Source organism: Apteryx mantelli, chromosome 1, assembly GCF_036417845.1.
Source record: "Apteryx mantelli isolate bAptMan1 chromosome 1, bAptMan1.hap1, whole genome shotgun sequence".
Taxonomy (NCBI): domain Eukaryota; kingdom Metazoa; phylum Chordata; class Aves; order Apterygiformes; family Apterygidae; genus Apteryx; species Apteryx mantelli.
In genome coordinates, this window is record NC_089978.1 from 29,302,386 (window position 1) to 29,316,418 (window position 14,033).

Below are 14,033 nucleotides of genomic sequence, written 5' to 3' on the forward strand. Positions count from 1 at the left end.
TCTGGTCCCAAATTTTTTTAAAAATTAGACTTTAATGATATAAGGTCAGATTTTAATAACATACTGAAAGGGTTACTAGCACATCTATCTAAGAGAAATAATGAATAGGATTGCATTTACAATGCTGTCAATACTTACATTATTGATTTGCTTTAAGTATGCACACAGCATAGATGGCTAAATCTGCAAGATGAATCCCATCCACCTGAAAGTGGAGTAAAACTAACTAACTTACAATAAGAACTCTTAAAATAACATATCATTTCACAAACAAACCCATTAATATCAGTGACCTTGTCTACTTGAAGTTTCTCGAGTTTTAACTTCTCATCTGGACTTGATTTGGGATCAGTTGATAGGCATTACCTGAGCAGTAGCTATTCCATTTATCAGACACCTCTCACTCCACTGCATGTAATTATCTAATTTTTAGATGGCTAAAGTACATAAAATTAATCCCATCCACAATATCCAAATGGAGAGCAAATAGTGCATTGTAAATTCACACTCTCAGTGGTACACAGATCCCTCGTATAGACAAACTCACTGACATTTTGGGACTGTTTGTGGAATTAGATGCTATATAATACAAGTTGCCATCTTGGGTCCTAACAAGAAGAAAAGCTAGTGGATCTGAAAAAGAGTCCTTTCTCCTATACAGTATCAATTGGTCTAATGAAAACAGATCAACTACAAATCTCTCCTACAAATCTTGTCTATATAATTTTAGCTCATCACAACTACACAAAACCAGCAACTGCTTATGTTCTGACTTTTGTTGAGTAGAGATATTTTTATTACTGTGACCAATCTCTCTGATTAAAAGGACAAATTACTAATTTTAGAAGTATGAGGTGTTATTTTTATCATCTTTCAGTCATAATGTGTAGAAGGGGAGAGTTTTAATAACAGTGAAGAGTGAGTAGGCGTTATCTTCATCTCTTGTAACTAAAGATATTTTGCAGGTCTTGTAAGCAGCCTACAGTCTGTTAATACAAGAATTTTTCTGGTATGAGGTAGTTTTGTTCTGCAGCATCTTTTTGACTAAAGCTGATTCTAATAAAATTCATTGTTGATTATTGAGAAACAGCCATTGTCAGGCAGCAATAAAAGTAAATAATGTACTTTTTGATTCAAGTTCTAAATATCTGGATGCAAACTGCTTCCAAATTCTTGTCACAAGTAGCACCATCCAAAAGTGCTGATCCCTGCTTCTAGTTGCATTCCAAGTGCTTTGGATGGTGTTACAGTGAATAGTGGTGACTCGTTTAAACATATAGTCATCAGTTGGATCTGGAATTTAGACTTCAGGAAAGTATCACATAGATGCCAAAGGCACATATGTATTTGATTTATTTATATTTGAGGGGAGAAGGCTTCTTTGGAACCCCTCTCGAGCCTGAGGGATCCTCTCTGCTGTTTTCTCCTCTGCATCCTTGCGGCCCTTGTGGTCCTTTTGACCAAAGAGAATGGGACACACCTTTCTGAGCCGCCAAACATTTATCAGTCTGGGGCAAGGCTCCCTGCCATCTACAGCTAAGTGTGAGAAATATGGAAGTACTACCCAACAGACTTAACTACCTTTGGGAACTTTCCTCATAAAATATAGCAGAATCCCTGTTTCACAAATGGGAATGATCTTTTGGGGGTTGTGGACTGCATTTGGTGCATGAACTTACAATGTGTTGCTTTCCATAGAGTAAAGGTGATGTCATTTTAATCATTGTTAGGGCAACACAAGCGTGTATGCCTAGATGGTGGTGGTGTTGCTGGTGGCGGAGATGTGAATATTTTCTTTATGGCTCCTTTTATTAGCCTAATGAAATAAGGACATCCCCTTTGCATTTACTTCATAGTTATGCCTTATGAATGCTGATGAAAAGCATTTTCAAAACTGTTGTTTTGCATCATATTCAGCTAACCTAGAAATGAAGATATTGGATCCTATTTTCAGCATTACAAGTCATATAGATTCTTTCAGCTTCCTTTCAAACTGCCATGAATTAGTATATGAATTGTGTATAATTATAGTTACTTATTAGCACACACACATGCAAGCTTACACACACACACACACACACACACGCACACACACACGCACACAGAAACAGACACAGACACACATGTAATCTGTTGTGGTCTGCAAACAAATTACAGTAGAAATGATACCTTTCATGAGAAGAGATAGGAGGCCTGTAAGGGGAAATGGATTCATTCCCAACTAAATGTATTTTGGGTTCAGTTTAGAGTAAGAAGGATACCAGTATAGGCTCAATAGGCTGTGATATCATGTGCCATTAGGTAGGCACATTTCCCCATACCACGTTTGACTTGACTGAGATTTGGCAAATGTCGTGCTTTTGGTTAATGAATATAGGAACTGTAAAATAGTGAACCTTGTCCTCTGACTCAGCTGTGCTCAATATAGGCAAAAAAAGTGAAGAGTTTTTTAGCTGAGGCAGTTTTAATCATGAAGGGACAGCATACTCACAGTCTGTTCACAGAATTAATTATGTTTGAATTACTCTTTTTAGTACAGAGCCAAAAATTTTAGTTGCATGATACAGACTCTCAAAATGAGAGGTGGCCCAACAAAATTTTGCAAGTGCATGAAAGTACATAACAGTACTCATCCTCCCCTTACTGAGAAACTGCTTTTTAATTAGTAAATGCAGTATGACTATCTTTTAATTAAATTCCAGGTGTCCTAGCAAGCTGTGGTTATCATACATGCGTCTCATGTCTGAATTGACGTGAATGCAGATGGAAATTTGGGAACATGGAATTTCTTAGACTTGTGTTTGGCAGTTCAAATTATTTTACTGATGTCATTCAGGGCAGATTAAAGTACATAATATTAATGTCTTTAAAGAATAAGAGTCTGGCTTTTTCTAGCTGACACTATTCTAATCATACCTTCATCAGAAATCTAAAAATTTATTTCTAATGAAGCTTTTGAATAGCAAATTAAAAAAAAAAAAGATTTGACCATACTTAGAAAGTGAATTGATAATTAATGAAAGCATTGATAGGATAAAATACATTTTTAATTCATTAACTAAGTAATTTCTTATAAATTCCATAAGCATCAGGTGGAATTCATCTTAACTAACTTGCACTAGCTAAATGTTTTGAAGTTCACTTTAAGTGAGCCATTTAAACTCCCTGACCTGTTAAAGAGAGAAAGATAATATCTCTAGAAAACAATTTAGATAGGATGAGATGAATTCTTGAGGTGACTCTTTGTCTCCATTTGTTTTTGGAAGAAGCCTGTGAGACTCTCTTGGACTAGACACCTTAACCTTTAGACCACTAAAAAGAGGTGAAATATATTCCACTGTGACTAGTTATAATGAGTCTGCATAATTTTAATGACAGTGATTGTATGGGTTAGAAGATCGTAGGACAGATTTATTTTCTCTGAGGACATAAAAATGCATTGCATGTATTTTTGCTTTGACTCTTTTAATTTTTGGAAGATGATAGATTTGATATAGAGAGCCTATATAGAGAAAATCTTTAGTCTGTATTTCATTAATAAGAATAATTATGCAGCACACAATTTTAGGCTTCAAATTTTATATATTTGATAAGTATAAATTGGCAGAGAAATTCATCTGGACAATATCTCAAAGAAAGGCTTATTACCTATGCACTAGAAAATGAAAGTATAGAAAATGTGTTCCTGTAAGGTCTACCTTTACATAAGGTGTTGAAATACTGATATTTCACAGAAATAGATGCAGTTTTCCTGCCAACAGAGGAGGTTTGAAAGACCTTCAACTTTTGCTTATTTCAACAATCCTTCTTTGACAAAAATAAAGTAGAATCATTTTGATTTGGGGCCAAAGCAAAACAAAAACATTGTCAACCTTTGCTAAAGGTGAGAAAACCGACCTGAAAATTAACACAAGGAAAAAGTATTTTCAGTCTGAATCAAAACAATAACATCTTATTGATGTATTGACCACAGTGGGATCTGAAAGTCTTCACATGTAATAAGCCATTTCATTTTGCCATTAACTGCAGCAAATACCAGGCAATGATTAAAGGCCTGGCAATGTAAGGCAAAAGGAAACATTTTCTTTGACAACATGGGCTTTGGAACACATCTTAGAACCATAAGTATTGAAGAATAGTAATCAGTTAGCAGATAAATCCCTACTACCCTGTAGGACCGGAAAACAAAAGAAATATACTTTCTTATTATCTCAGTTAAGGTCTTGGAACAGAATATGATGGCTGGCAAGAGAAATGCCAACTACTGAGCTCCTCATCAGGTTTGGGGCTCTCAGGTCTTCTCCTTTTACCCTGTCACATTACAGGACGGAATAAAAAAGGGCCACGCTGATCCCTGTGCGTCTCCCTGGGATTTGGGGAAGGAGGAAGTGCTGCTGACCTGCTGGTTGTCCTCTCAATGAAGAGGGGCACCTTCTTCCCCAGGCCCTGAACACATGAGAAAGTAAAAGGCTTGAACCTTTTCCCTCTGTAGGCGAAATTTGTCTCACCTAACTTTAGCCCTCTGTGAATTGGTAGGTAGTCTAAGCTGGTTTTTTTAGACTTACTTGTGGTCACCAGGGAAATAAAGGCACTTCTAGAGGCTGTTTATCCATCCACAGAAATTTATTTAAAACAGATGGGATGAACTGTGTTGAGAAAGAACCTCTCTCCCTCTGTTGATAATAAGGGGCCTAAATTGCTTGTTTAGAGTAGATGTCCAACTTTTAGCTTGCTAATTTAGATAAGAAATATACCACTATTGTATATGTATAGAAAGAGACTGAACATAAAGGGTTTCTCCTTCAAGTCTCTATCAAGGTTACAGGGAACAAAGGAAAAACTGAAGACTCAGGTATGTCACATATTTAAGTCTTTTTTTAAACAAACAAACAAACAAACAAACCCTCTGTGAATGAATACCAGCTTTTAAAATGAAATAGTGCTAGCTGTGCCAGCCTTGCATTTAAGATGCATGACAGCCACCTACCAAGAGGAACCCATAGAGAAACTCTCCCAGCCTCCTCCACAGGGTCCATGAAGACCTGCATCGAAGGGTAGCAGCAGATCATCGTTTCATCCATGGCTGGGCAGCTGTTCTTTCTTGTTACCATTAAAGAGGAACAAAGACAGGCTTTGCCCTTACCCTGTTTCTTTAGAAGACTACCAGTACCTTGCAACTTCTCCTTTTTTCGTTCTGCTTTCCTTGAAACCACTTTATGCATATCAGGAAAGACAGTGTTTGTTTTTGGTCTCAGTATTTGATCTGACATACAATAGAGGGTTTATGGCATTAAAAATGGATGCTAGTTGTTGAACCATCAACTTTCCCCATAATATTTAAGATACCTAAACTCAAGAGATTAAAAGGATCAGCTCAGTATGTGAATTATTTACATAAATTAGAAAAATGTTGGAAGAAGATCAACAATTCTCTGTTGTCCAATGCCATGAAGTTGTATTTATTGCATATCACAAAATCTGACAGCACACTATGAATCCCTAATTTTTCTGATACTTAAATGAAGCTACGCAGCTGATTCTATTTTTTGTAAAATGGTTTTATTGGCATTCAGATTTAAGGAATACCATTGTTTATTCCAATTCAGGATTTCAGCTTATACAGTTCTTCTGATTCCAGAGGACTTGCACATCTTGTAACATCAAATTTAAAGTCTAAAAACAGAACTAAAAAAAGGATTTCTTATTAAAAGTGTTTTCTGTTGCAACTAATATAACTGATGAACTTCTGTTGAAGTGAGGAAAGAAAAGGGGAGAGGTGCTCTGCTGGACCTCATACTTACAAACAAAGAAGGGCTGGTTGGAAATGTGAAGGCTGGGGCAATTTTGGCTGCAGTGATCATGAGGTGGTAAAGTTCAGGATCCTGAGGGAGCAGGTCAAAGAGCAGGATCACAACCTTAGACTTCAGGAGAGCAGACTTTGGCTCTTCAGGGACCTGCTGGTTGATATTTAAGGATCACCTCCTCCAGGCTCAAGAACGGTCCAGCCCAATGAGCAAGAAGTCAAGCAAAGGGGACAGGAGACCTGCATGGCTGAAAGAGTAGCTCCTGGCAAAACTCAAACATAAAAAGGAAGTATACAAAAGATGGAAGCAGGGATAGGTAATGTGGGAGGAATATAGGGATGTTGCCCAAGTGTGCAGGGATGTGGCTAGGAAGGCCAAGGCCCATCTGGAGTTTAATCTGGTGAGGGACATTAAGGACAACAAGAAGGACTTCTATAAATACATTAGTAAAAAAAAGGAAGACTGGGGAAATGTGGGCCCGCTGCTGAATGGGGCAGGAGCCCTGGTGAGGAAGGATAAAGAGAAGGCAGAGTTAATGAATGCCTTTTTCGACTGTCTTTACTGGTAAGACTGGCCCTCAGGAATCCCAGGCCCTGGAGACCAGGGAGAGTCTGGAGACAGGAAGACTTTCCCTTGGTGGAGGAAGATTGGGTTAGAGATCATTTAAGAAAACTTGACATCCACAAGTCCATGGGCCCTGATGGGATGCACCCACGAGTGCTGAGGGAGCTGGAGGACGTTATTGCTAAGCCACTCTCCATCATCTTTGAAAGGTCATGGAGAACAGGAGAGGTGCCTGAGGACTGGAAGAAAGCCAATGTCACCCCAGTCTTCAAAAAGGGCAAGAAGGAGGAGCCAGGGAACTACAGGCCAGTCAGCCTCACCTGCATCCCTGGAAAGGTGATGGAGCAGCTCATCCTGGAGGCCATCTCCAAGCATGTGGAGGACAAGAAGGTGATCAGGAGTAGTCAGCATGGCTTCACCAAGGGGAAATCATGCTTAACCAATCTGATAGCCTCCTATGATGGAATGACTGGCTGGGTAGATGAGGGGAGAGCAGTGGATGTTGTCTCCCTTGACTTCAGCAAGGCTTTTGACACTGTCTCCCGTAGCATCCTCATAGACAAGCTCAGGAAGTGTGGGCTAGATGAGTGGACAGTGAGGTGGATTGAGAACTGGCTGAATGGCAGAGCTCAGAGAGTTGTGATCAGTGGCACAGAGTCTAGTTGGAGGCCTGTAGCTAGCGGTGTCCCCCAGGGGTCAGTACTGGGTCCAGCCCTGTTCAACTTCTTCATCAATGACCTGGATGAAGGGACAGAGTGCACCCTCAGCAAGTTTGCCGACGATACAAAACTGGGAGGAGCTGCTGATACACCAGAGGGCTGTGCTGCCACTCAGAGAGACCTGGACAGGCTGGAGAGGTGGGCAGAGAGGAACCTCATGAAGTTCAACAAAGGCAAGTGCAGGGTCCTGCACCTAGGGAGGAATAACCCCATGCACCAGTACAGGCTGGGGGCTGACCTGCTGGAAAGCAGCTCTGCGGAGAAGGACCTGGGAGTGCTGGTGGACACCAAGTTAAGCATGAGGCAGCAATGTGCCCTTGCGGCCAAGAAGGCCAATGGTATCCCGGGGTGCATCAGGAAGAGTGTTGCCAGCAGGTCGAGGGAGGTGATCCTCCCCCTCTACTCAGCCCTGGTGAGGCCACATCTGGAGTACTGCGTCCAGTTCTGGGCTCCCCAGTACAAGAGGGATGTGGCACTACTGGAACGAGTCCAGCAAAGGGCTACAAAGATGATTAGGGGACTGGAGCATCTCTCTTATGAGGAAAGACTGAGAGAGCTGGGCTTGTTTAGCCTGGAGAAGAGAAGGCTGAGAGGAGATCTTATCAATGTGTACAAGTATCTGAAGGGAGGGTGTCAAGAGGATGGGGCCAGACTCTTCTCAGTGGTGACCAGCAACAGGACGTGAGGCAACGGGCACAAACTGAAACACAGGCAGTTCCATCTGGATCTAAGAAAAACTTCTTCACTGTGAGGGTGGCTGAGCACTGGAACAGGTTGCCCAGAGAGGTTGTGGAGTCTCCTTCTCTGGAGATATTCAAAACCCGACTGGACATGGTCCTGGGCAACCTACTCTAGTCACCCTGCTTGAGCAGGGGTTTGGACTAGATGATCTCCAAAGGTCCTTTCCAACCTCTACCGTTCTGTGAAAATTTCCTGTTAATTCTGTCCTCAGGTTTCTCTGATGTTCTAATACTTTTCTGCAGTAATATTGAGGCTGTGAAGCAATCTTTCACTGTTACAAAAAGCAAGATAGTATTAAAATAAGTGATGACTTTTTTCATGGATCATATTCTTGACAGGGAGTATTTTGCTATGACTCTATAACAATAAAATAGCATTATTGTTGTTATTATTATTATTATTATTTTCAGCAGGCTGAGTATTCAGGCATACCTTGAGGATATAACTGAAATCAAGGCTACCTTAAGTAGATGATGTACGCACACAAGGTGGGATTCGCTTTGTCAACTTTAGCTATATAAAAATTAGGTTTTAGTCCGAACTGACTATTTTGGCTGCCTCTACAGATGAGGCATCTCTATATGATGGCTGCTTCTGCTTACATTGAGCATTCTGGAGCTTTTCTCTCTTCTTTTAGTGCTCTCCTTTTCAATTGCTTCTCCAGCAATGGAGATAATACTGACTTATGGCTGCTGAGAATCTGAACTCAATCCTAGATATGGAATTGTGTAAAAAAAATGGTAGAGGCTTTAAGAGCATTTTCTGTATCTTGCAAGATAATCAGAGAGAGGCTGTTTTACTGAGAAATGCTATTTTCTTATCTTCTACTGACTAAGTTACTTTTTTCTTTTTTCCTGGAATTTATTCTATTACAGATATTAGGAACAATTTAATATTTTCATACATTCCTTTGATTTATATTACTATATTAAATTTACATTTTCCTTCAGAGAAGAGACGTTATGAAATCAATGTGTTTTTGATTTATTCCAGATGATAAGTAAATGCATGATTATATTCTTCAGAACATTATGTATTCTTCTGTAGCAGATTGAATGGTTTAAATTCATTATATGAACAAAATACCATGGTTACTTAGATGAATAGATTAAATTAATTCCACTTATTTGCCTGCATCCTCCAATTGGTATTTTTCTGCTCTTCTTGCTGTCCTTGTATTCAATTCCTATTGAATGGATTGGCTGTCTTTCAACAGTGGGAGCTGGATGGAGATCTTGGTGTCCTAAGTAATGACATCTGGCATTGCAAGGAAGGGACAAAACCTTCACTTGACAGTTTCTCCATCAACCCATTTCCCTCCTTCTTCCCTCCCTACGCCTTGTGCAGGCTCTGCAGGGAACGGTGCTCTTGCTGGGAACCAAACACCCCAATGGAAGAGTAATTGCACCATCAGTTGTGCCTTGGTGGATCTTTTCCTGCTACTTTGTTTAGTCATTAAAAATGGACTGGGAGCATGTAAAGAGCTTGCATGTATCAGAGCAAAACAATGGCTGCTTTGGCTGAAGAAAGAAGCTGGCTCTAGAAATGTGAAAGTGGAGTATGCACAACAGAAAGGTTTGCAGGCTCACTGTTATGTCCCTTATGCCTACGTCTGTATTTTGAAAAGAAAAGGCGTAATCAATAAAATCTGCAGTCCAATATAAACTGAATTTATTTAGTTAATCTACCTCTGTGTGGGCTTCCATAGTAGACTTGTTTGTACACTACACTCTTTCCACTTCTCATTGAGCCCTCTTTTTCACCCACACAGGCTATGTAAGGGCAGAAGGGACCTTTTTGGTAACTTATTGTGATATCTGGTGTAGCAGATGCTACTGGGTGACATTCCTATGCTCTGTATTGTATGGATGAGATTCACAGAAAGAATTACGGTTTAGTCAGTAGCCTTTTTGTCTTGGCAATGTGTCTACCTTCCCCACTTACAATTTTCTTTCTGAATCAGTTTGAGAGAAGTTGGCCCTGTAGGAATCTCCTCACTGACTGCTGGTTGTTGCCATCTCTGGAAGTAAGGGCAATGCTTATTTTCCAGTACAAAACAATATTGTTTAGAACAAGAAATGAAGAACAACATCACTGTATGCTAATGAAGCAACAAGGAGAATTCCATATACTGAACAGTAAGTTATAAACACTGTTTAGGACCATCATGATTTTAAATAACTCAGTCTTTTTAAAGTTGCACACTTAAGAGTATTTATACACTACATATTCTCATAGCTCCCTAAACACTTTCACCTCTGCCTTCCTTATGACAGCTGCTGCTCCCAAGGTGTAATGTTTCAGCCTTCAGGTTTCAGCGGAAGATTTATTAGCAACCCCTCCATAAATTATTTTAGTTACAATAAAAAATAAAATGTTCCTTCTCCCTTTGGCTCAACAGGAAATATGAAAGCTTTATTACTGCTATGGGTTATTTTGGAAGATGGCAGCAAACAAATCTACTTTTCAGTTCTGTGACTAATGCAAATTGCCACCATGGCAAAAAGGACTTGCACAGAATACAGTAACTCATTTGTAATGATCAAAAAATTTGGTTTAGCTATTTCAAGACTGTTCTGTGAAGCACTGTGGAATTTACTGGCTGCTTATCCTGTTGCATATACCTCTTTGCTTCTATTCACCATTATTTAGTAGACATTTGCTTCCATCATTGGTGCAAGTGCTTTTGTAACCACTTTAGTAAAGGTAACTTTGCAATATACTCTCCATACAGTTAAAATAAGTCTGTTTCCATTTAAGCCTTTCTTTTTTAGCTTCTCCTGCAAATTTGGCTAGTACCTTTGGTATGAAAAGCTATAGGTTTAAAATAAAGGTCAAGTTTGCAAAGTCTGAAAAAATCTTGTCAAACTGTTTTGAGACTGTTTGTTCCTAAAATCTTACTTTTTCAAAACCTTTCACTTATTAAAAGGAAGGAAAAGATTTGTTCCTTTATAGCTTTGCATATTTTGCATAGCTGAATTTGCAGGAAGCCTTATGCATGTACTATATTTGAAGGAAACAAAAATAAGAAAAGGTGCCATTGATCTAAGTGTAACAATTACCACAGGTATATAAATGCTTTCCAATAAGCAATTTTTTTGAGCTCTGTAAGATCATAACACTTTTTTTTAAGTATAGGACAAACATATTCCCTGGGAGTTTGCAGGGTCTGTCCCTGTCACCAGAGGCTTACAAACTATGCCATGAAGCACAGAAACTTACAGGCAACACACTCTTTTGTATGATCTGCAGGATGTACTGGAATAGGATGAAAGATCTTTATTGTTATGTACAATTCAAACAAATAGCAACATTCAGGAGTTAGTAATTTCTTACGCTTGAACAAACAAAGCTGGTAAACTCCGTATCTAAACTAGCTCTTATTATTGAATCTTACAGTCCCCTCTGGGAAAGCTGGCAGTATTTCTAAGTTCTGGGAGAAAATAGGCAGGGAATGATTAAGTCTTTATCCTGATTGAAAGTTGTTCTCTGAGTTTTCCAGGAAGTGAAAAATAGTTGGAAATAAAATCCTCATGCATAAAACTTTCTAAGTGATTTACTGAAATGAAATTTCTCTGGAGGCTTCTTTGAAAAAATAAGACAGTTGTGAGGGGTTGTTTACATCTTAAATGAGGCAGGTGAGAGATTCTTAACATCTCTGGGAGACTGAAGCTGAAAATATGCAGCACAACAGCAAAGCTCAGAGCATGGAAATCCTATGTTAAGCATTTAGCTGTGGATCCTGTAATTTGTGCCTATTGAAGTATAACTGCAACATCTTAAAAGGGGTAACTCTGGTCCTTGTTTTACATTTTGGGTGTTGTAGAGACATATTCTGGTATCTAAAACAACCCTTAAAACATCAGGGAAAATCACAGCCACATCCTACATATTCCGCACAGGTTTAGAAAATATTTTCTTTCTCTCAATGTGAATCTCATGCCTTTTGTAAAATGCCCTTGTCGCTACCAGTCCCTCACTCATTTGCATCTACTATTTTGTTTTTCATTTTTTGTTTCTTTGTTCGATGAAGTCTTAATTTCATGAAGGTCTATCTGAACCAGTCTTATTCCTGCTTATACTAGGTGACTTAACTAGGTGTTTAGAGAGTTCAGCAGCTGGTGGGAGAAACTCAGCTCAGAACCTCTACATGTGGTTGATTTCCACTGAAACATTGATTTAAGCATAGGAGTTGAAATTAATTTTTTTCAGAGAATGCTTAAGTGGTTCTGTTCTTACCATTTGAGAACTCTTATCTGGGAGGCAGCTTCCCAGTTCATGCTGTCTAGCAAGATATCTTTTATTTTATTCATTATTTTAATCACTTTCAGTCCATATGTAATTGTGGGTTTTGTTATTATTCACACCATAGGGGCTACTTACTGCTGTACACCTCTCAGACCTATTATCTAAAACATTTCTCAGAACATGATCCAAATCAGAGATATGTATAGAAGGCACATCTCTCAGTCTGGCCCTGTTTTCTTTTTTGAAGACACTTCTTTTTCCTCACATTTTAGCCTGCTAAATCTCCAGAAGAGAGAAACATGGCTCTACTTCAGAGAAGGCTGTTCTTATTGCATATGAGATTTAAGTCAGTAACTTGCTACATGGAATTAGTTTTACTCCATGCTTCATTATGCCAAATGACACTTTCTTCTTTTTTCCCTAAACACTATCACAGAATCACAGAATGGTTGAGGTTGGAAGGGACCTCTGGAGATCATTTAGTCCACCCTCCCTGCTCAAGCAGGGTCACCTAGAGCACGTTGCACAGGATCACATCCAGGCAGGTTTTGAATATCTCCAGAGAAGGAGACTCCACCACCTCTCGGGGCAACCTGTTCCAGTGCTCAGCCACCCTCACAGTGAAGAAGTTTTTCTTAGATCCAGATGGAACTGCCTGTGTTTCAGTTTGTGCCCGTTGCCTCACGTCCTGTTGCTGGTCACCACTGAGAAGAGTCTGGCCCCATCCTCTTGACACCCTCCCTTCAGATACTTGTACACATTGATAAGATCTCCTCTCAGCCTTCTCTTCTCCAGGCTAAACAAGCCCAGCTCTCTCAGTCTTTCCTCATAAGAGAGATGCTCCAGTCCCCTAATCATCTTTGTAGCCCTTTGCTGGACTCGTTCCAGTAGTGCCACATCCCTCTTGTACTGGGGAGCCCAGAACTGGACGCAGTACTCCAGATGTGGCCTCACCAGGGCTGAGTAGAGGGGGAGGATCACCTCCCTCGACCTGCTGGCAACACTCTTCCTGATGCACCCCAGGATACCATTGGCCTTCTTGGCCGCAAGGGCACATTGCTGCCTCATGCTTAACTTGGTGTCCACCAGCACTCCCAGGTCCTTCTCCGCAGAGCTGCTTTCCAGCAGGTCAACCCCCAACCTGTCCTGGTGCATGGGGTTATTCCTCCCCAGACGCAGGACCCTGCACTTGCCTTTGTTGAACTTCATGAGGTTCCTCTATGCCCACCTCTCCAGCCTGTCCAGGTCTCTCTGAATGGCAGCACAGCCCTCTGGTGTATCAGCAGCTCCTCCCAGTTTTGTATCGTCGGCAAACTTGCTGAGGGTGCACTCTGTCCCTTCATCCAGGTCATTGATGAAGAAGTTGAACAGGGCTGGACCCAGTACTGACCCCTGGGGGACACCGCTAGCTACAGGCCTCCAACTAGACTCTGTGCCACTGATCACAACCCTCTGAGCTCTGCCATTCAGCCAGTTCTCAATCCACCTCACTGTCCACTCATCTAACCCACACTTCCTGAGCTTGTCTATGAGGATGCTACGGGAGACAGTGTCAAAAGCCTTGCTGAAGTCAAGGGAGACAACATCCACTGCTCTCCCCTCAGCTACCCAGCCAGTCATTCCATCATAGGAGGCTATCAGATTGGTTAAGCATGATTTCCCCTTGGTGAAGCCATGCTGACTACTCCTGATCACCTTCTTGTCCTCCACATGCTTGGAGATGGCCTCCAGGATGAGCTGCTCCATCACCTTTCCAGGGATGCAGGTGAGGCTGACTGGCCTGTAGTTCCCTGGCTCCTCCTTCTTGTCTTTTTTGAAGACTGGGGTGACACTGGCTTTCTTCCAGTCCTCAGGCACCTCTCCTGTTCTCCATGACCTTTCAAAGATGATGGAGAGTGGCTTAGCAATAATGTCTGCCAGCTCCCTCAGCACTCATGGGTGCATCCCATCAGGGCCC